The following is a 21,495-nucleotide window of genomic DNA, read 5'->3' on the forward strand; positions in this document are numbered from 1 at the left end:
TGTTATACTAAGAGTGACCTCAGTAATAGAACGCCTTCGAAATGTGTCGTTTTACCTTCCACACATTTTTAAACGCACACTGAAACATATGAGAAGTTTATTTGTGGATCTGAAACACTGTTGAAATCACTGAGTGGCAAACTCATATCTATTCATATGGAGTAGAGTAAACAAGCAAATGTTTACTCTACTAACCCCTAACCCTAACCCCTAACACCCTAACCCTAACCCTTTCTACAGCTAATGAATCCAATTTGTTACATTTTTTTAACAGACCTGAGGGAACACTGTTATAAAAACTTACAGGAAGCCCTTCATCCTGGATTAGATGGCTTATTACTAGAGCAGGGCGATATGACCAAAAATATTTATCACGATATACATTTGAAAATTTGTGATAACGATATAACTGACGATATAACTGACACTGGACAAAATACTTTACAACTCCACAACTTTATTAGTGCAAAAAAACAAAACAAAACATCAATGTATTTTCACTTAAACAAGCAGCTGTTTTATGTGAATTAAAGTTATATAAAAATTTAACAGTGCAAATGCAAATTCCTTGCTGACAATTGTTGAGACAACGCCGGTCTCTGCGATTCTTTTGGTCCTGGTAGAGATCACGCTGAGATGTTTCCATGTTTTACACAATCCTTTTATTACCCATTATTCTTACAGATGCATCTGGAGATCAGCACACTGCAGTCCTATTCTAAAGGCTGATCTCTAGAACTCCACACAACAGTTACAGTTATAACCTCTGGTCTCCTCCCCCCTACAGTAAACACCCCCACAATGGAAATACACTAGTACAGTGGCCAAGGGTGCTTGACAAAGGATTGATTTTAAGTGTGCCGTATTTTCCAAAAAACACGGTAATAACGACGGCCCGCTAGCATGCTCTACCAAAAATAGTGCTTTGTTGTGTATCTGACGGACGAAAGCTAAACCAGTTCCACACCACTGAAGTTGCGTTTCATTCAACGATTTGCTTTCGCCGCCATGCTTTTTCCGACATGTGCGTATGAAAACAAAGGCGCTGCGCATGCGCGTTTTACCCATATTCTATCGCGATATTTCATTTTTCTATCGTTGCCCAAAATTATACCGGTATTACCGTGAACCGTATGATATGGCCCTACTTACATATCTATATTATTGCTAATATATATTGTAATATATCTATATCACTAAAGCACTTCTGGATGGATGCAAACTGCATTTCGTTGCCCTGCACCTGTGCATGTGCAATGACAATAAAGTTGAATTCTATTCTATTACCCCAAAGACTGGAAGCTACTTATACTTTACAAAAACTGATTTGGGACGAGACACTTTTACATCAACCTCAAGAAAAAAAAAAGTGAATCAGAAACAAGAAGAAAGTCTTACATAAATAAAATGACACAGAAGTCCTTGAAACTTGAGGCAAAGACACTTTTTTGGGGGGCAGGAACAGGAACAAGGACAACCCCTGTGTCTATTTCATAACATGCCTTATGAAACCTCTGAGCTCTGCTCTGCCTCAACAGCCCAGCTAAAGACTTGGCACGGCACCACATATAGGTCAGTATGATAGAATGTGTCTGCATTCGTACTGATAAAAAGACAGAGCAGGAGATATTACTGGGCTGACTGAGAGATTACAGAACAAAACACACGTGTGGGGACGAGACCAGAGAGAGAAAGCGGTAGAAGGAATCTCACACTGAACCAGTCAGTCAAAAGGTTTCAGCTACTCACCCATGTCATGTGGCTGCAACTTTCTGTATCCTAGTCTGGTGAGAGATTCATGCCTCCTCCTTATCACTCTCAGAAACTTATTCCAATCTGTGTGTGTGCTCCTTCTTCATACAGTTTACACACTTCCTCTGTTCTGTCTGAACCGAGCGTGTCAAAGTGTGTGTAGGTGTCTGTCTATGTGTGCGCGCGCGTGTGTGTGTGAGTCACCCAACACCTAGCCTCGTCGCGCAGCTTTACCGGCGCTCCACTGAGGACAGAAGACCATCGGGACAATTACAAAACAATGAGTCGTTGAAAACTGCCCCTGACCGCCGTACGTAGAAACACCCCCGCAACGCCACTGCGCAGCTTTTCCGGTCTACCTCCTCCCGCCTCTCTCTGCTTCTCCCCTCCCCCAGCCAACCGACACAGGAGCCAGTGTGTGATGTCAGCAGGACACACCCACTCAAGGAAAGCTGCCTTAGGTAACAAGGGTAATGGGGTTCAACCAGGAAGAGATGGACAGAGAGGAGAAGATGAGAGGAAAAGAAGAGGATGAGAGATCGGGAAAGGGGGAAGAGGAGGAGTGAACGATCTGATAGTTTATGGCAGTTTTTATTGTGCTGATTCTGTTTTGCCCCAATGAAAATGAAATCCTTCAAAACTGATGTCAGAAACATTAGATTGGAGGATCTCTCTCGGTCGGTGTCCAAAAAGCACACATTTTATACGATCGAATATGAATTTGTTTATTGGTTGGGATAGACTGGCGCCTAGTTTAGTAGTAATAAATGTGTAAATACAGATCTGACAAGCTAAAACGGTAACATATAATCACAAATCCACTTCAGCCTGATTTATGATTGTGGACAGAGAGGGGAGGCGATCAATATGAACCGATAGAGAGGGTGATGCTGGAGTCAAACTATGGCTGCAAGATGCAAAGCTGAAACAAGGAGATGAATAAAGTCATGTGGTACAACTTTCTGTTTGGAAAATTCTTTTTTTTTGGCTCCTCGGGGCAGCATCGCACATCATTAACACTAATAAACACATCGTAAACACCGCAACTGCAACAAATGGTAAATTTCAGTGACACATAAATGCAAACACTGTCAGTGCAGATGAGACGAACTGTGGAGAGAAGTAAGAACCATGGAGGTGGGGGAAGAAAAACACAAGCCTGACAGGGTGGAGGACAAGAAAGAAGGGATGGAATAGAAAATGGCTAGATGTGTAATTAAAGGACAAGAAAAGTGGAAGAGCGTGATGAAAAGAAAGGGAAGAGGTCGTGTGGGATTACCCTTCACAGATCACACACACATAAGGTGAAAGGTCATAGCCCAGTCACATGGTTACACATACTAACCCACATTGTAAGGAAGTCTGGGGGGGAGGGGCAGCAGAATTGGAAATAGCGAGGTGGGGGAGGAGAGAAAGAGCAGGTAGTGACAGCTGGAACGTGAAGCCAGGACTGCCTGGGAACAAACGAGTACGCTCGCGCTCGCACACGGTCACCTTTGCCACACTACCACAGTTACGGTATCTACCCGAGCTTGCACTTCCCTGTTTACATAATCCAGATTGACCAACAGAGGGAGGAGAGAGAGAGGCATTTGTGCCTCGCTGTTTTCCATCTTCATATTCTGTTTGGCCAGGAGCTAGATGAAAAACTGAGATCCTTTGTGTGTTTGGAAAATCGAATGATATACGTTGGATTGATGTCATGAACCATTTAAGGCGTTGTATTTATGTCGATCATGAAAGCAGATTGGCAGATAATCTTTTTTTTTTTTATTCCCGAGTAGTTTGATCAGCAGGAAATTAGACTGGAGGATATATTCTAAACGCTTTTAACAATAAATAAATAAATATATCAACCACCTTGTTATGCCATAATGTTACACTGCATGACCCATTTTACATAACAGAAGAAGAAAAGCAGCCTTTTTAAATCCACCCAATATTATAGTCTCACACTAAATGCATGTGTGTTCAGTGCAAAGTCTGGAGACAGCGTTGTTGCACAGTAAACAGCACCAAGTTTAAGAAAGATTGAGAGAAATCACAAGCTTCTGCTAACAGGGGAAGATTATAGCTGTTAAAAGATTAGAGTCCCAGAGTCAACAAAGAAGATAACTGCATGCATTTGGCGTCTAAATCCACACCGATTTTTTTTTTTGCATAAACACTGCTCTATCACCATTTTTATACACATGCTGAAAGTCAAAACTCTTGTGTGCGTCAACCAACCGAGGTGGATTCAAGAAAGAAAATGCCCGTTGAAGTCTAATCAGACGTTAGCTAGTCTTTCTTCTTCTTCTGTCGGCTTCATTAGGACATTTGATAGAGACAAATTTTTCAAAAGCTCAGAATGGGTCTTAAAATAATCACAGCATTTTTTAAAGGTAGATCACATAAGCGAGATGATTTTTTACTTCATTTATTTTGCGAGTACACAATATGTTCTGGAGTAGCTATTTTCAAAACTCTATTTTATTTTATTTTATTTTATTTTGGTTAATTTAAATGTTTCTTTACCCTAGTTTTAGTTTAGTTTCAGTTGACCTAGTAGCAAATCTGTGTGATGTCATCTGAGAATGGTGCAACAAATAATTTCCTCCATTTACTGCTCGCATATGTGCATCATGTGTAGTTCCTGCATGCTCTATTCTGAAAACTCACCTTTTCTAAGCCACATGGAGTATTTCCAGTAGTGGGAGTGTGCCTGAAGTGAACCGTTTCCTACTCTGAGTTATATTACAGAAAGGAAAATGTGTGAAAAAATGTCCAGCCCTGAGACTGCCAAAAGGTCTTGTGTGAAAATGGCTTACGAGGCAGGTGCATATGCAGGCTCATATGCATATGATTGCTAGCCATGTAGAGATATCCACTTATCTGCTTTACTGATGTAATCAGCACAGCCTGCAGTACCTAAACTTTCAATGTAATCAGTGTCTCCCATTTACCTGTTATTCAGAGTTGGAGCAAAGTCAGTTCTATTTTGGTTCCTTTTAAGAACCAGTCAACATATCTGAGAAGCAGACATCATGTTGCAACAAAAGCTAATTAGGATGAGACGAAGATCACAGCAGACAGAATCTTCTTCAGAAGCCACAGGCCCACCAGAGGTTGCAACAGTGACTTCTTAACAAATCTGACCACAGTCTGCTAGACTGGGGACCCATCACTTCCCTACTCTGACATATAGCACAGGTGCTCCTCAGGGATGCACCCTAGGCCCACTTCTCTAATCGCAGCCAACCAACCGACAAAATCAACTTAGTCATTGTGTTTTCAGTTGACACCACAAGATTAATACACAAAGGAAATGAGTCTGCCTACAGGGATAAAGACTGTAAACTGTCATAAAGGTGCTCCAACAGGAACCTGGCACTCCACACCTTCACATTACAGAAAAGCTTCTATCACAATGACATCAAAGTACTGAACTCTAGATCTGCACTCTCACCACTCAGGACATTGTAAAATATTGCTAAAGACTATGACATTATTTTTGTTTGTCCACACGTACGTTGACAAAATAAAGGCTTTTTATTCTATTCTAAATGGTGTGGTGTGGTGTCATGCTGCTGCAAAATGGTTGGCTACATTGGTCGTAAAGTAGCCCTGACGTTAACAACCTAGCAAACCGTAAAGGTTTCTGTGACTTGATTGGCAGATTAATATAAACATTTATTTGAACAACAAACTTGGTTTGGGCCATTTCAGAGACCTGATGATGCTATTGGTAGACTATGGTCAACTAACAACAAATAGATTCAAGTCGGAAATGGCTTTTTATTATTGAGCCAAACACTGATAAACTGGCTAAACCTTTCCTTTGTACAAAGTTGCCACAGATACATGACATGAAAAGATATTGCAATGCATATCCTTTCATTATCATCACCCATAAGTGGATGAGATGATCTAAAAAAAAAAAAAAGCTAAAATTTGACACAAGAACTGTGCTGTTAGACATGTCACAAAGAATTTAGTTAAAAAAATATGTTGAAACACATGATGTGCCCAAAAGCCTTTGCATATATTTGAAACATCATAGTGCAAAAAAACCCAAAACATAAAAAAGAAAAACTAAACTAAAGATCTCAAGTTTGGCTCAGGAATAACCACACTTCAAATCAGAATCCTGGGGTGAAATCAGAGCAGTTAGACATAGCCATGAAGAGGCTGTGATTGCACTTCTTTTAATTGCGGCAATTTACACTTTTGCCTTTAGACACGGTTATGCAGCATGTCTATGAACTTTAATTTTTGAGCGTAGTGGACTCTTTAAGGTTGGAGAGAGGGACCTGTGACTAGAGGGATCAATCCTGCTGAGGAATATAAAAGAACGATTAATTCTCCATCATTTCTCTCGGGATGAATAAAGTATTCTGATTCTGATTACCTCCTCCAAGGGGCTGTTTAGGCTATGTTACACTCAAGGATTAGATCTGGTTTGGTTCAGACTTTAAAATTAAAATATGAAATTTGTTAATTCATTAAAATGATACTTGGTAAAACAAGAATAGTTCAGTAGCCACACGGGAACTACTCAATTTATCTAACGATGAATGAATTCACATCAGCTTAAAAAGATTGGAGGAACTTTGAACAGGGACCAAAGGGACCTGGTGCTTAGACTGTTTTGTCAGCTGTTGTTTCGAAAGGACAAGAAAAAAAACTCTTATCACCATCATCTCCCACCAAACAAGGGAGACATGTAGAATCAATGCAAAAACACACTGGAGTGGTTCTGAAAACACGTGCCGGCCTAAAAAGTTACAAAGACATTTCATTTTGGTCTTTCTTTTAATTTAACCAAGACTTCCTAAATTCCTAAATTGCCCTCTTATGGCACTCTGGTCATTTATAATGTAAAAACACCAGGAAATCCTCATCTTTGATGAAGCCATGACAGCTTATTTCCAATTTTGTAAATAAGTGAGACATTACATGGTTTAGATATGTGTGAAAATTATTAAATCCAAAGATATATCAGGCAAAAAAAAAGTCACACCTGGATGTAACTAAATTAGGTAAAAGCCTTACACTGAATATGTGATTATTTAAAGTTTCAGCTGGCACCTTGTTATTTAACCCTTACTGATGAAGTTGATACGGAAGACGTTTCCTGTGGTTGCACACGACATGTTACTCTGTTTTAGAAATAATCGGTCTAGATTAAGCAAAGTAAACAACGATTGAGATTGCTGTAACTTCGAAAATTGGGACTGTCCAATATATTATTAAAACCTGGAAGGATAGCAGTGAACAACCATCTTTCAGATCATTCGATGATCTGAATGATCATGATCGGAGATATATAATCGTAAATAATATATCAATACTAATAAGATATAAAATAAATTGTAAATAATCAGCAGTAGAATTTATGCCTATGTTTAATAGTGAAAGTAGAAGCATTTCCACACACAATGTGAAGAGATTGGTACCAAACAGCTGTGTAGCCTTCAGAAAACCGCTTATCAGGGAGGCTAATCCGAAAAACAGCTTCACTTTGATAAGGAGCATAAAGATAGGAGTCAGTGGCAAAGGGAAAACTTAATGTGGCCTGAGGCACCCATCATTCCTACTGCCCAGCCTACAAGCCTGCGAGAGCAGTGTTTTGTTTCTGGGTTAGCTTCAGTTGGTGAGGTCAAGCTTTTGTAATGTTATGTGCCCAAAAAATGAGGTCAGCTGACATCTTGAATATACTGAATGAGCAGGTTTTTCCATCAATGGATTTTTGCTTCCCTGCTTTTTCATTCAGGAAAAAGCTGGTCATTCAATACACCCAGGTTTTTTCCATCAGTGGAAATTTTGGAGGGCTGCTGATCTTCCACATCGAAAAAAGAAAGCTGAGGTGGTTTGGGCATCTGATTAGGATGCCTCCTGGGAGAGGTGTTCGGGGCATGTCATACCAGACATCATGTCCATCAACACATTTAGAATTTAGAGACCTTCTGGAGAAGACTTTACACAGCTGACAAACTCTTCCATCATCAGTACAAGATCTTGATGGAAATCTGATTCCCCTCTTTCTCGCTGTCCAATGCCTTCTCATCTCATTCTTTGATATGCCAGCTCTACTAACGCTGGATGTCGAGCAATAGCTGCAATTACACAACAAAGTCCACATTTTTATTATGTGCTGTAAATGCTATCAAGTCAAATCAGTCTTCTTACTAATGCAAAGACTAACTTTGGCACAGATGGATTTATTCAACATCCTTATAATTTATTAGTCAGACTTGAACCACGACCAGAAAGCCCAATTACAGAAGAGATTTCCAGCATGTGTTTACTGCCTGAAAGCTGTGACCTGCCTGCCATCTCTCCTTGAATAGCCTGAGTTTAAAAAGGTTAGTTTAGTTGAAACCCACATCTCAGCACAACAAAGCTTTGACTTCACAGAGAAACCATTTTGAACTGGAAATTTAGGGCAAAATTAAGATTTTAGAGCAGCAAAAAGCCATGATGGGTTTTTTTTTCTTAAATGTCTAATTTCAGGACCTTGAACATAAATTGTCAGAAATATATGGTTTGTTATTTCTTTGTTACTTTTTCCTTTTTCCTATTTATTTATTACGAGCAGTGTTGGTCAAGTTACTTGAAAGAAGTAATGATAATAATGGATTGGATTTATATAATGCTTTTCAAGGCACCCAAAGCGCTTTACAATGCCACTATTCATTCACTCTCACACACTGGTGGAGGCAGCTACAGTTGTAGCCACAGCTGCCCTGGGGCAGACTGACAGAGGCGAGGCTGCCATATCGTGCCATCGGCCCCTCTGGCCATCACCAGTAGGGTAAAGTGTCTTGCCCAAGGACACAACAACCAGGACAGAGAGCCCAGGGATCGAACCGGCGACCTTCCGGTTACAGATACGCTTCCCAACCCCCTGAGCCACGGTCGCCCCTTAACTAAGTAACTAATTACTGATTACTTCCCCCAAAAAGTAATCCCGTTACTTTACTAATTACTTATTTTCAAAAGTAATTAATTACTTAGTTACTTAGTTACTTTTTAAAAACACGATTTACAACCTGAATAGGTAATAAAGTGATAGATCTTTCAGCCCAATTCTACTTTTTCTACATAATCCATCATACAAAATGTAATCAAATGGAAAAGTCTCTTTTTAAAACTTGTTTTATTAGTTTTAATCTTTTAACTTTATGCATCAAGCAAAAATTTAATTATATGCAACATTCTCTGACTGGAAGAAATTTGTTTAATATTTAAACCCATTTTCTGCACATTCCAGCACATAAAATAATTGTTTTTTTGTGTGTTTACACTCACTCTTTCAAATAGATGCAAGTAAAACACAGCAGAAAATAAATAAAGTCAAAGACTCAGCGCTCAGACCCTTTTGCTCTATTTTCACCTGTAAAGCAGGAGCAGGGTAGGCGGAGGTTAACCCTGGTGCAGGTGTGCCGCGGCGGTCAGTGGAAGAATTTCTCTGTGAGTTTCCCATTACGTGGTAGCTACTCGGTGCTTGCTTGGAAGTTTAGGGGGTTTTTTCGCTGGAAAAAGAAGTTTTCTTCCCACGCACAATGGACGCTAATGTTTTTGTCACTTTTTATGGAATCAAACTTAAAGTAAGGTCAGTACTTCCACGCTTTAAACGCTGCACGCTCATACTCTCTCCTGCACTCGACTGTTGATCTGCAGACAGCTGTTGTCACGAACGTCGCACTCGCTTACGTCACTGTCATGAGACATTCTCGCAAAAAAAATCACGGTTTTAGTAACGCAGTAACGCAGCGTTCCTACGTGAAAGTCACCATAATCTAATTACCGTTTTTGCAATAGTAATCCCTTACTTTACTCGTTACTTGAAAAAAGTAATCGGATTACAGTAACGCGTTACTGCCCATCTCTGATTAGAAGATACATGAACCCCTGATATCAGTCTCCAATCTTTGGATTCTGCACTCTTGACTAAAAAGGGATGAGTTTTTCTGAACATGCGTTCAGATTATAGCAGCTCGGGGACCACAGCTAACACGTAATTCAAAACAAACATGCAGGTGGTTTTGCTAATGAGCTATTGTAACTTATAATCAGTTTGACATCAAGCCAGTCTGTTATCTGATCTCAAGTCTGCTCACGCACAAAGTCTGTTTCTCTCTTTGACACACACACACACACACACACACACACACACACACACACACACACACACACGGATCTGGCAGTCTGGTGTGTCAGTATGTAGACCAGCTGGTGTTACTGTATCACCTCCTACACTTCATTCTGTACTGTCCTTAATCAGGTCTCACAAACACACACACACACACACACACACACACACACACACACACACACACACTTGATGTTATGAAATGTAATTTCATTCCCCCCCCCCCTTTCTCCTCCTGCAGATATTGTGCTCATTCTCTCGCTGACAAATGTTTGTTTCAACTACTTACTTTTAATCCTACAACATAATTTAATCATGGTTTAGTTTCAACAAAATCCAAGCCCTGTATTACAGTTTACTCAACTACAGAGGGAAATGCATGTATTTATATACAAGCAACTTTATGTAACCAGTGATTTATTGTTATTGCTTTGCTAATGCTGCAAAATGAACATCTAACATCTTTAAAAGGGGATGATCCACCAGTTTGAAAGAATAATTGTACTGTAATAGTGTAATGGTGAGTAGCCTCAACACCACTGTATAGGATGGCACCTGAATGTGACCATTAAAAAAATAACTGCAGTTACAAAGAACCAGACATGTTAGTAATGATCTTTTTTGCATGTATCATCAGCTTTGTGACAGCTAGTTTCATTTAAATAGGTGTATAACCTTGAATAGAGTCAACAGATGTGACATATGATAACATCATGCTGACCAGGCAAGCTAGCAAGCTGATATTGGTTTAATAACATAAAATAAAATGAGGCTAAAAATCTTAATTTGAGCTTTGTGATGATTCTCTGATTTCCAGTATAGCATGTTAGACTCATGATTTAGCCAAAGCTGCCCGTATTGTAAGCTGTTTTTTCCCCTCTGTACCATTGTTTTTCTCTCTGGACGTTGGAAATGAAAACCTACAGTCACAGTCCATCTTACAAAAAAAGCTACCTGATGCGTAACTTATCTAGCGTGGGCAAAAAAAAAACAGGCAATGTGTTGCATCAGGTAGCCGATTAAACCACCAGGTGTCTGCAACAATCGCCGCAAAGAAACACGTTTACCTCTTTTTCTTCAGTTTGAACTACAGCGACGGGGAGCGTGCTCTGCTTAGCAACGCCTACACACATGCAGGGGAGCAACAGGCTAATTAACAGACTATTACTCCCCTGCTCTCTGGTGTGTGTGTGCAAGTCTTATGAAAGATGTGACTAAACCTCATGACAGCTTCATCAGAACTGCCAACAGAGCTAACAACATGCAGCGCACACACCGCAATCTGTTCACACACAGACTCAAAAAACACATGAGCGGACGTGCGTGCGCGCGCGCACACACACACACACCCTGACCCAGAACAGGTATCCCTGCAGCGCCATGCTGCTGAAGATGGTGATTTTATTTTAGAATAGTGGTCCCACCTCCCCAGGTCCATTTCTCAATGTCACTTTTTGAAGAATGGCCTCTGTAGATGCTTTTTTTTAACCTTCTTCTCTTCTCTTTCTTGGGTTTTCATGTGCATATATTCCTAGTTTTCTAGGTCAGCATGCTTCCTTTTTCTTCATTAAGCCCTGTTTTTAACAGCCTAAGCATTTTACCCAAAAGGTAGTAATGAAAGAATTGCACTGATTAAAAGTGCTTTTCAAAACTATATTTATGGATTTTACATAAAAGATTTTATGCTGGTGCTATACAAATCGTGCTTACGCCTATAAACAGGGTTTTATAAGAATATAGATAGATTGATATGATAGTGACATCTTTTGTCACTTCATTTTTTTAAATCATAAAATCCATATCATAGGATCTCTGTGACCAAACTTTTCAGTCTTCCCTTCTTTGTGTGACTACACTGTGAGCTGCGGCTATAGAAATATAGAAATTGGTAGGGCTCAAGTAAATGAGACGAACCTTCGAGTAGGGCTGCTCAATTAATCAAATTTTAATCTAGATTATGATCTGGGCTTTCAACGATCATTAAAAATGACTGAGCCGATTATTAGCACCTCCCTCATGCTTTACTCTCGCGCTGCTCCGTGTGGCAAATCGAGCGCACCTCTCTGCATTTTGAACACGTGTCACAACAATTAAGAGGACCCAAGGGAAGCTCGGAAAGCTAAGCAGAAGTTATTTGGAGAGGAGAGTGACTACCGTTGGTTGAAAAGAGAGGTAAAAAAAACTTCAGTGGTGCGGAAACATTATGGGTTCGCGGAGTCAGACGTGGAACAAGTAGACATAGTGTGTAAACTTTGCTACAGTGTCGTAGCTGCACCACAGAGCAACACTGCAAAGTTCACTAAACATAGATGTTTACATTTTTCATTTATTTTTTATATTGCAACATTTGCACTGTTATCAGTATTTGCACACTATTTTATATTATTTTTTGACAATCTTTAAAGTCATTATTCAATACATTGTTATTGTTAAATAAATATCGTCAAATAATCGAGATCTCAATTTCAGTGAAAATAATCGTGATTATCATTTTTGCCATAATCGAGCAGCCCTACCTTCGAGTGACCTGAAAATGTAACTAGTGAAACTATCACAGTGGCCAGAAGAAAAGGTCTAATTATCACAAATCCAGCACGTAAAAACCTGCAAATACAATACTGCTTTAAACCAGTCTTGTTCATTCATTTGTGTTAATATCCAATCTTGACCCAGAGGCTGTTCTGAAGCTTTAAAAAAGAAAATCTGAAGAGACTTTTGCTTGTTGTCTCTACCAAACATGTTTCCACCGAAACAAATACTGAAATGTCGTTATATACCTGCCTATTAACAACAGCCTCTCTCCCCATCTGCCTCTCTTTGGTATGCTATGAAAACTGACTTTCCATCTCTCTCAAGCAATATTTATTTTTTACAATAAATTACCGTAATTCCCGGACTACAGAGCGCACCTGATTAAAAGCCGCATGCTCTAATTTTAGAAAGAAAATCAATTTTGTACTTGTACAGGCCGCACTGGATTTTAAGCCGTATGCGTTTCACTCGTAATATGAGATATTTACACAGAAATATTACACGTGAGGATTTTTAACGTTTAATTTAATCCGTAAGGTAACATAAACATGGCAACATAAACGTTATGGTAACATACAAAAATACATACTGCAAATGCTTCTTTTCCTCGAACAGTGTAGTATGTATGTATGTATGTATCAGTAACACACAAATTACGTTGCTTATGGTTTTTTTACGGAACAGTGCACAAACAACATTACAACGTCTCTTAACAACCGGTAAAAAATATATACCGTATATATACTACTTACCAATTTTATTGGTCTGCTGTTACCAGGCAAAATGTTTTTGGCCGCATGAAAAAAAAAAATGCATTAGCCGCATGTCAGTATAAGCCGCAGTGTTCACAGTGTGGGAAAAAAGTAGCGGCTTATGACCCGAAAACTACGGTATATATTTAAATTATTATGTGTGTACTTTTGATTGAGTACTTTTATGTAAAATGATAATCTGTGTTGTTGTTGTTGACCAAAATAAATTTCACTTCACTTTTACATAGGGGAAGCATACTAGAATAAAAACTGCTAAATTAAAGCACAAATAGTTATTTTCATGGGCATTTAAACTCATGTAATGACTCCAAATGACACTTTTTTAAAAATACCACGCTGAAAGTGTAATATCCCAACTGTATGTGTGTTTTATGTGGTACCAGTGATGTGATCACCATAACAACCCAAACTTCTCCAGAAAGAAGACACATTATTCATCAGTTCATGCAGTCAAAAAAGCAAATTAAAAGTTAAAAAAAAAATTCATGTACATCAGAGATTTTTCACTAAGTTGCACAGAGTAGCTCAACAGTGAATTTCACCTAAAAATATATCAAGAATGAATCATTTCTGTGATCAATAACAACAACGACAAGTTTTGCCGATTAATTCTACACTCCATCTGTACATCGGTATTGACATATTTTCTGTTTAATAGTCCTGTGACGTGTTTATTAAACTCACACCCACTCTGTCATCCCTTTCTTTGTTCAGTGTTTGCTCAGTGTGTGCTGAACCAGTCACATGAATGGAGAAACTTTATAGCAGCTGGTTGAAAGTAGATTTTCTTTTACATGCTTTAGAACTAATAATTAAATTATTAGTGTATGCAAGGATTAAAAACATAAAGCTATAAGGAGGACAAAGTTACACTAATTAGTTGAAGAGAAGAGACAAAAGCATAAAGATAAGAGTGTGAATAGGAGAAAACAGGGGAGGAAGAAGAAGAACAGGAGGAAAAAAGGGGATGTCAAACCTGGAGGAGTAAACTGTCACAACTATGAGGGGGCCGGCGTCCTGGTGACAGTTGTTATGGTAACTATGGGACAGACGCAGGAAGCAGCAGGGGGGGTGACGATGTCACAGGAGCAAAATAGACTTGCAAAGTGGGGAAGATAAACATGGAAATGTGTCTTCTCCATCAGACAGTTCTCCTGTGGGTCGATAGCCCGAACCAAGAAAGAACTGGATTACATCAGCTGCAAACACGCCACACATCCATTAGAGTCGGGATTGGACCGATCTGAGGTGCCGATCCGATATCGCACGACTAAAAGAAGACACTTTTTTAGGCAGGAGATAGATAATACACTAAAAGGTAACAAAAGATTTTCAGCTACATGAACATTGTCCATCCTAACCTACAACATACATGTACATACAACTCCAACTCGAAAACAAGTCACCTATGTTAAGGAGAGTCATGGTGACCTGTTGAGCACATGCTTTCAAGAGTATAAAAAGAAAGTCTTGTACATTCAGCTACAGCTTACAAACTCCAAACAAACTTGTTTTCACCCATCAGGACCTCCTAAGGTAACCTCACAAAGCCAGTTCTGTCGCCTTCGGCGTCTGCCAATTTTGCTGATATGCTGGGTCAGTTATACAAAGTGTTGCACAACTGTTGTGGTAAAATGTTTTATAAACCTGACCAAGCAGGGACGCGCAAAGACCTGAACCTCCTTTGGTGGATGATTAAGTGTCCATCATCATTGCCCTCTGCCTCACAAACACAGACACTCTTTCAGAGTCCATATTACTGCAGAGCTGCCATTACAGAGTCTAACAGAGTTCTGATGTAATTAGGACAACATGTACAGCCTCTGTGTGTGTGTGTGTGTGTGTGTGTGTGTGTGTGTGTGTGTGTGTGTGTGTGTTTTAGTTCTCTGCTGCTGCTCAGGCCCAAACATAACAAGCAATCTGTCACATTACAGGGTTATCCAACACTGACTCACAGTGATGAGAAGCCCAAAAAGGTCTCCACAGGCTGCAAACTTCGAGCACGATGCGCTTCTACCCACTCCCAGATCTCTGATTCCACAAGACAGACATGGCCATTCAAGGAATTATTAAAAGAGCTGAAGACCTGCAGAGATACAGTACTCACCACTACACGCCAAAAAGGAATTTCCCCACTGACCACCGGAATAAACGTTACATTTGTAAACAGAGCCAACTACATATAACATCTTCTTTACTTACTCACACTTACTTACTCACTCATTTAGACTGAGCAGAGCTGCGGCTGAGACTTAAGTGTAGTTTAACTGACCCAAGCTTGCTGTTGTTAAGCAACAGCAAGAATCTTGTTGAATGGTGCTTCAGACTTTTGGAGGAAAAGAACAAAAAAAGGAAAAATTAATAGGCTCATTTACTTTCTGCTTGAGTGTAAGATGTGAATACTGATACACTGCTATAAACTGTGTAACTGGTAGCTTCATTTTCACTTAGCATATAAATACACAACAACAAAGCACAACAAATATTTAAATGGCTGTTTTTTAAAAACAAAATTCACAAAATTGGTTGGCGAGAGAAATTGCTTTTTAGTTAACAGCAACAACTAGGTGTAATGTACTAAGCTAAACTAAACTAACCACCTGAATTAACCAGTATGTGGATATGAAGCTCCCATAAAGCTTCTTACACTAAGGAAAAGGGCGATCGTGACTCAAAGAGTTGGGTGTTCGTCTTGTAACCGGAAGGTTGCCGGTTTGAGCCCCTGCTTGGACAGTCTCCATCGTTGTGTCCGTGGGCAAGACACTTCACCTACCGCCTACTGGTGATGGCCAGAGGGGCCGATGGCGCGATATGGCAGCTTCGCTTCTGTCAGTCTGTCCCAGGGCAGCTGTGGCTACAACTGTAGCTTGCCTCCACCAGTGTGTGAATGTGAGAGTGAATGAATAGTGGAAATGTAAAGTGCTTTGAGGGCCCCGAAAAGCGCTATATAAATGCAATTGATTATTATTATTATTATTATTATTATTATTATTTTTGAACGAATAATTTTAAACACCTATTTTAAGGCATTCCGTGTGCTCACAGCCAACGTAATATCAATCCAAACAGTCTCATGTTAGCAAAGTGGGTGTTCAAGAAAGTCCAGTTTTGTAGGATACAGATATGACAGAGGTCTAATTCTCACTCTGCTTAAATCAAGAAAGATCATTTCTAAACTTTTAAAGATGACAAAAAAGGCATAAAAAATATGACATGATCACTTTGGGGGTTTTTTTGTTTTTGTTTTTTTAAACAGATGCTAGCTTTTGTTCTAAATTGACAAAATGTAAGAATTCAACAAATGTTACGGAAGATTTTGCACAGTACGAGTGAGTCTTGAGACGCCCCTTCATTAATTTATATTTTGCTTCCAAGGAACTCGACTTTGTTATTTTTGAAGTGGTCTTGAGCCACACTTCTCCAGGCTTTCAATGTTTTTCTTTCAACTAGAGATGGCACGATACCACTTTTTTATGTCCGATACCGATACCGATATCATAAATTTGGATATCTGCCGATACCGATATGAATCCGATATAGTGTTTTTTAATCAACAAAACTGTTTTTTAAATATCTTGCTGCATTTTGTATAAGTTCATACTCAAGTTTAAAACAACAACTACACTTAAGCTATTCTGTTATACCTGTATGCAAAAAAAATATTTCATAGTTCAGCAATACTGATCAATCTAATAAACTTAAACCTACACCATCCTCCCTATTCTGGTATTTTAAAGAGTACTTAGCATAAATATTAAGCAACCTAACTAATAGGGTTCCAACTCCCAGCAACAACAAAAATAAATGAATAAAAAATAGGGAACCACCCCTCACGCTCCACCTCATGATGCTTAATCAACGTAATCAACCTTAATTTGATGCAGTGTGAAAAAAAATGCACAGAAATCAATTATTTTTCAAGAAATATTAAATAGATTCAACATCTTTCTTCAACAAAATTGCAGACTGCACAGATGGTACCTTCCCAAAGGAAAAAGTACTATAGCTTACTAGGGTATATATATTAGACTTAATAGTTACTATATACAGTAATTGACTTCTATTCATTTTACATCAAATTAAAACTTTGGGTGTCAGATAATTATTTATTAAAAGCTAGACATTTTAAATGAGAATAAGAAAGAAAAGTATGTCTTTGTGCCCCCTTTTCCCTGTTAATGTCCTATCGGCCCCCCTGGCTAAACTTTGCTAGATCTGCCCCTGCACAGTTACCAGCATCAGCTACGTAGAAAAAGATCCTGGAGTAGAAAGTAATATTAAATACATTCTAACAATAGCTGATCAAGCTTAAACGTGCTGCTGTTGTTCAGCCGCTGGTTTCCTCTTTCTGGTGCAAAGTGGGCCAAAAGCAAACTAGAGACACGGACTCGCGACAGAAAAGCCGATCAGCTGATCGTTAAGCAGTTTCATGATTAGCAGCAGGAGAGGCAGTCGCTTGTTAAGCTTAACGCAGGAATGCTTTACAAACATTCAGAGATGGACTTACACACTTGCTTTACTTCTCTCGGGATAACTTTGTCGGAGATGAAATGCCGGGTTGCTAGCGAAGCTCCAAATGCTATCCAGACCACCGACAGGTCCCGCATGCCACAGCCGCTCTATCACGTGATGCATACTGCTCCGACGTGCTAACGTTCTGAGGTGAGTTACGGCGTGTTGCAAGTTTTGTGAGGTGCTTTCGTGATATTTAATGGATCGGATTACATTTTTTATTTTTCTCCGATATCCGATCCAGTAATTTAGGTCAGTATCGGACCGATACCGATACGTAATATCGGATCGGTCCATCTCTACTTTCAACACTGGCTGCTTTTTCACTCATTTTAGGTCCAGTCCTTGTACATGACCATTTTCAGAGGAATCTTATTTTTTGTTTGTTTTTTTTAAAGCCACTTAAGACTGACCTATGAATCATTCAAGCATAAAAAAGTCACTGAACTCATCAGATAAACCGGTGTTGTGTCTACACAACAAAAAAATTTGAAAACCAGTTTTAACCTGTACCCCTTAGGGACTTGTTGCTAGCAGCCTGTTACAAAAGTGTACTTTAGTTGAATATAGGTAAAAGGCCAGTATGACAGGCACAAAATAGCATTTTTTAACCAACAAGGTTATTTCTAAAGAGCCAAAAACATGGTATATGATGAAGAGATGAACAGTAACTGACAGCCCTGTCCTTAAAAACAGGTCTAATGGAATGATGAATCCAAATGTGAAAATTTGGATTGGCTCCCCGGAGCCCAGGACTAAACACTACTGAAACAGTGTGTGACAGAGAACAGAACAAAAGGCAGAAACATTCAAAGAAGAGCTTTGAATGTCCTTCAAGAAACCTGGAGACCTATTCCTGAAAGAAATGACAAGAAAGCTGCCTAAGAGAGTTCAGGCTGTGCTGCAGTTAGTCATACAAATATTGATCTTCAAGCTCATTAGAATTGTACAAACTTTGCTTTTGCCGTATATACTGTATTTACATGACACTTGCACGTTTCAAAAAATCGCTGCATCTATTTCACATTCAGTTCTCTTCTGCTTATTCTTGTCAGGGTCGCGGAGGCTATCCCAGCTGTCTTAGTCTACGTCCACACTAGCCCGGATAAATTTGAAAACGGCGTTTTCATCTGAAAACGCTCTGCGTCCACACTATTGTTTTCAGTTGTTTTCACAGAGTTGTGCGTCCACATTGAAATGGCTGAAAATGCTCACGTTCCAGTACTGCACATGCGTAAAATGCAAGAAGATTCGGCCTGCCTCATTTCTGTCAGCCGTTTATTTACTTTCCGACAAAATGTTGAGGAAAAGCACCGAGTTTTTTAAATGGACTAACACTGAGGTGGAGTTGTTGCTCCAAGTAACACAAAAGTACAAAGTTGGATTTGAAGAAAAGCTATCTGGAGCATGTACAGACTGATATTAATCTTTAATAGGGCTGTCAAAATTGAGAGCAAACAAAACAAGTGCTGTATAATGCCCTCCGCTATCTTAGTTTAATTGGTCACATGACTGCATCACATATCTAAAATGTGTCATCGTTTCGAAAAGGCTCCGGGTTCGCTGCAAAAAACAAAACAAAAAAACCTGCCGTCTTTGGTCAGAAACCAAAGAAGGCAAAAAAAAAACAAAGAGCAAAGGCACTCACAAGACAAGGAAGGAGACCTGTAGTGTAGTGTTTGTGTACACACACAGTGGGTACTTGGTTAGCTTTGAGTATGCTCAACTATACAGTCATTATGGTTGGATGGTAAATAAAAATGAAACTGAGACAAAAGGAGTCAACCACACACATTTACATGATCCCTTCCCTAATCTCATCCTTAACCTAAACCCAAGTCCTAACCATAAACTCAAAGGTAAGTCCCCACAAAAATCAAAGTCAAGCCCAGGCGCATCCTCTAATGACACACACACACACACACACACACACACACACACACACACACACACACACACACACACACACACACACACACACACACACACACACTAGAGAAAAAAGGAAAACGAAGAATTAAAATTCAAGGACACTGTGATTCCTTCAGTTAATCTCCCATTCTTTGTCTTTGCTTTTACAACAACAAATTAAGACGTCACATCAGTGAACAATGAGTTTTTAGATTTCGGTAGAAATCCTAAAACATGTAAATACTGCAGGGAAAAAACATTACAGTTTTTTACAGACGCTAGGACACATTTCTCAATACTTAGGTCACTTTTGCAAAACTCTTCACACAATCCTCCTAACTGACCGTCAGCTTGGCAAAGCAGTTTATTTCACATTCAAAATGCACTACAACTACCAAAACACTTCATTCAGGTCTCAAATAAACTCATTCTTCCAGAACACTAGCAAAGGTTGACAGCCGACAAACACACTTTGTCACCCACAAAACAATGACCTGAAAAACACTAACAACATGTAGCATTACACAGTGTTTTCTTGTGTAAAACAAGGACACATCTCTGTTTATAATTTCAATATATGTTACTGGAATGAATCAGACATCATGCAGAATTCGTTAATATTTGTTTATGTATTTTTATTTTTTTGCACTAAGTAATCCCAAAATACAAGAATTTGTATACACACCATCCACTGATACACATACAATAGTAATGCTAATCTACTCGGTCTTCTCCATTTGGCCACAGGTTCTCATCCACATCACATCTTATGTCATCTAGGGTAATACACCTAGGAAAGAATCTGCTGGCATGCCAGAATTGAAGGAGTTGAAAAATTGAAGGAGTAACACCTGTGTAGATGTTCATCTACAATGAGAATAAGCTGTGGCTGGTTAAACTGCATTTTTAGATTTAAAATATGTTTCAATAAAATATTGCTGTTGAATTTTGCTGTCTTTTCAAGTTTTGCATTGTGTTATTGTTTTGGCCATAAGTTTAACAGTTTTGAAAACAGTATGTAAGCACATGCAAAATGTCCTGTACGTACAAAGATTTTTGGCAGTTGTTGTGTCTGAGTGAGAAGATAATTCATGAAATTTGAGAGATGTAGTCATTGAATGCATTTTGTGCCAAAACAATGATAACTGGTCCTCAGTTTAGCCCACATAGACTTCTGTTGTGCTCACTGTGTGAGGAGTTTTGCAAACGTGACCTAAGTATTGAGAAATGTGTCCTAGCGTCTGTAAAAAACTGTAACTTTGCCCTTTGTGATGTCACTGAAGTTATCCAATCAAAGTTTAAATCATGCCTCCTACACACAAAACACACACACACACACCTCTGCATTTAATAGAGCTAATAGATGATTCACCAGGTTATGTAACACATACTGGCAAAAGAAGAAATAAGAGAAGAGGTGGAGATGAGAGTTTGGTTTGTTTCCTGAGGGAGGACAGAACAGCAGAGGCTGCTGAGGAGAGCCGGTCTGGTCACATACAGAGAATAAAGCTGCTGGGTCACTTCAGTTATTTGGTGGCTTCTGCGAAAATGTGTCTGTTTACATGTGAGTTAGATGACAAAGCAGAGAAAGTAGCTGCTGTCATTTGTGTCAGATGTAGACTTGAATAACAAAAGAGAGAATTAAACTTTTCTCTGCCCACCCACAAACTCTGTTTGAGGCGGCATCGTCGTTAGATTCTGTTAAAAACTGCAAGTCATTATATTTATAGGTGACTTTCACAATCATGTAGATTCAGACGGCTCTGAAAGATGAGGCCACTTGAGCCTGGCTCCAAAAGTGAGTCAATCCCACTAGACTCCTCTGTTACAATGCTCCTATGTTACATAATAAATCATGTTTATAGCTACAGATTACTC

The 21,495-nt window shown here is 39.2% G+C and overlaps 1 protein-coding gene across 2 annotated transcripts in view; it reads right to left on the reverse strand.

The window, feature by feature from the left end:
- The window catches only part of LOC309696382 (helicase ARIP4-like), an 83,396-nt gene that overhangs the window by 38,272 nt on the left and 23,629 nt on the right, over positions 1-21,495 (reverse strand). The window lies entirely within an intron of this gene.

The sequence above is a fragment of the Aulonocara stuartgranti genome (assembly GCF_965226115.1).
Source record: "Aulonocara stuartgranti genome assembly, chromosome: 20".
Lineage (NCBI taxonomy): Eukaryota > Metazoa > Chordata > Actinopteri > Cichliformes > Cichlidae > Aulonocara > Aulonocara stuartgranti.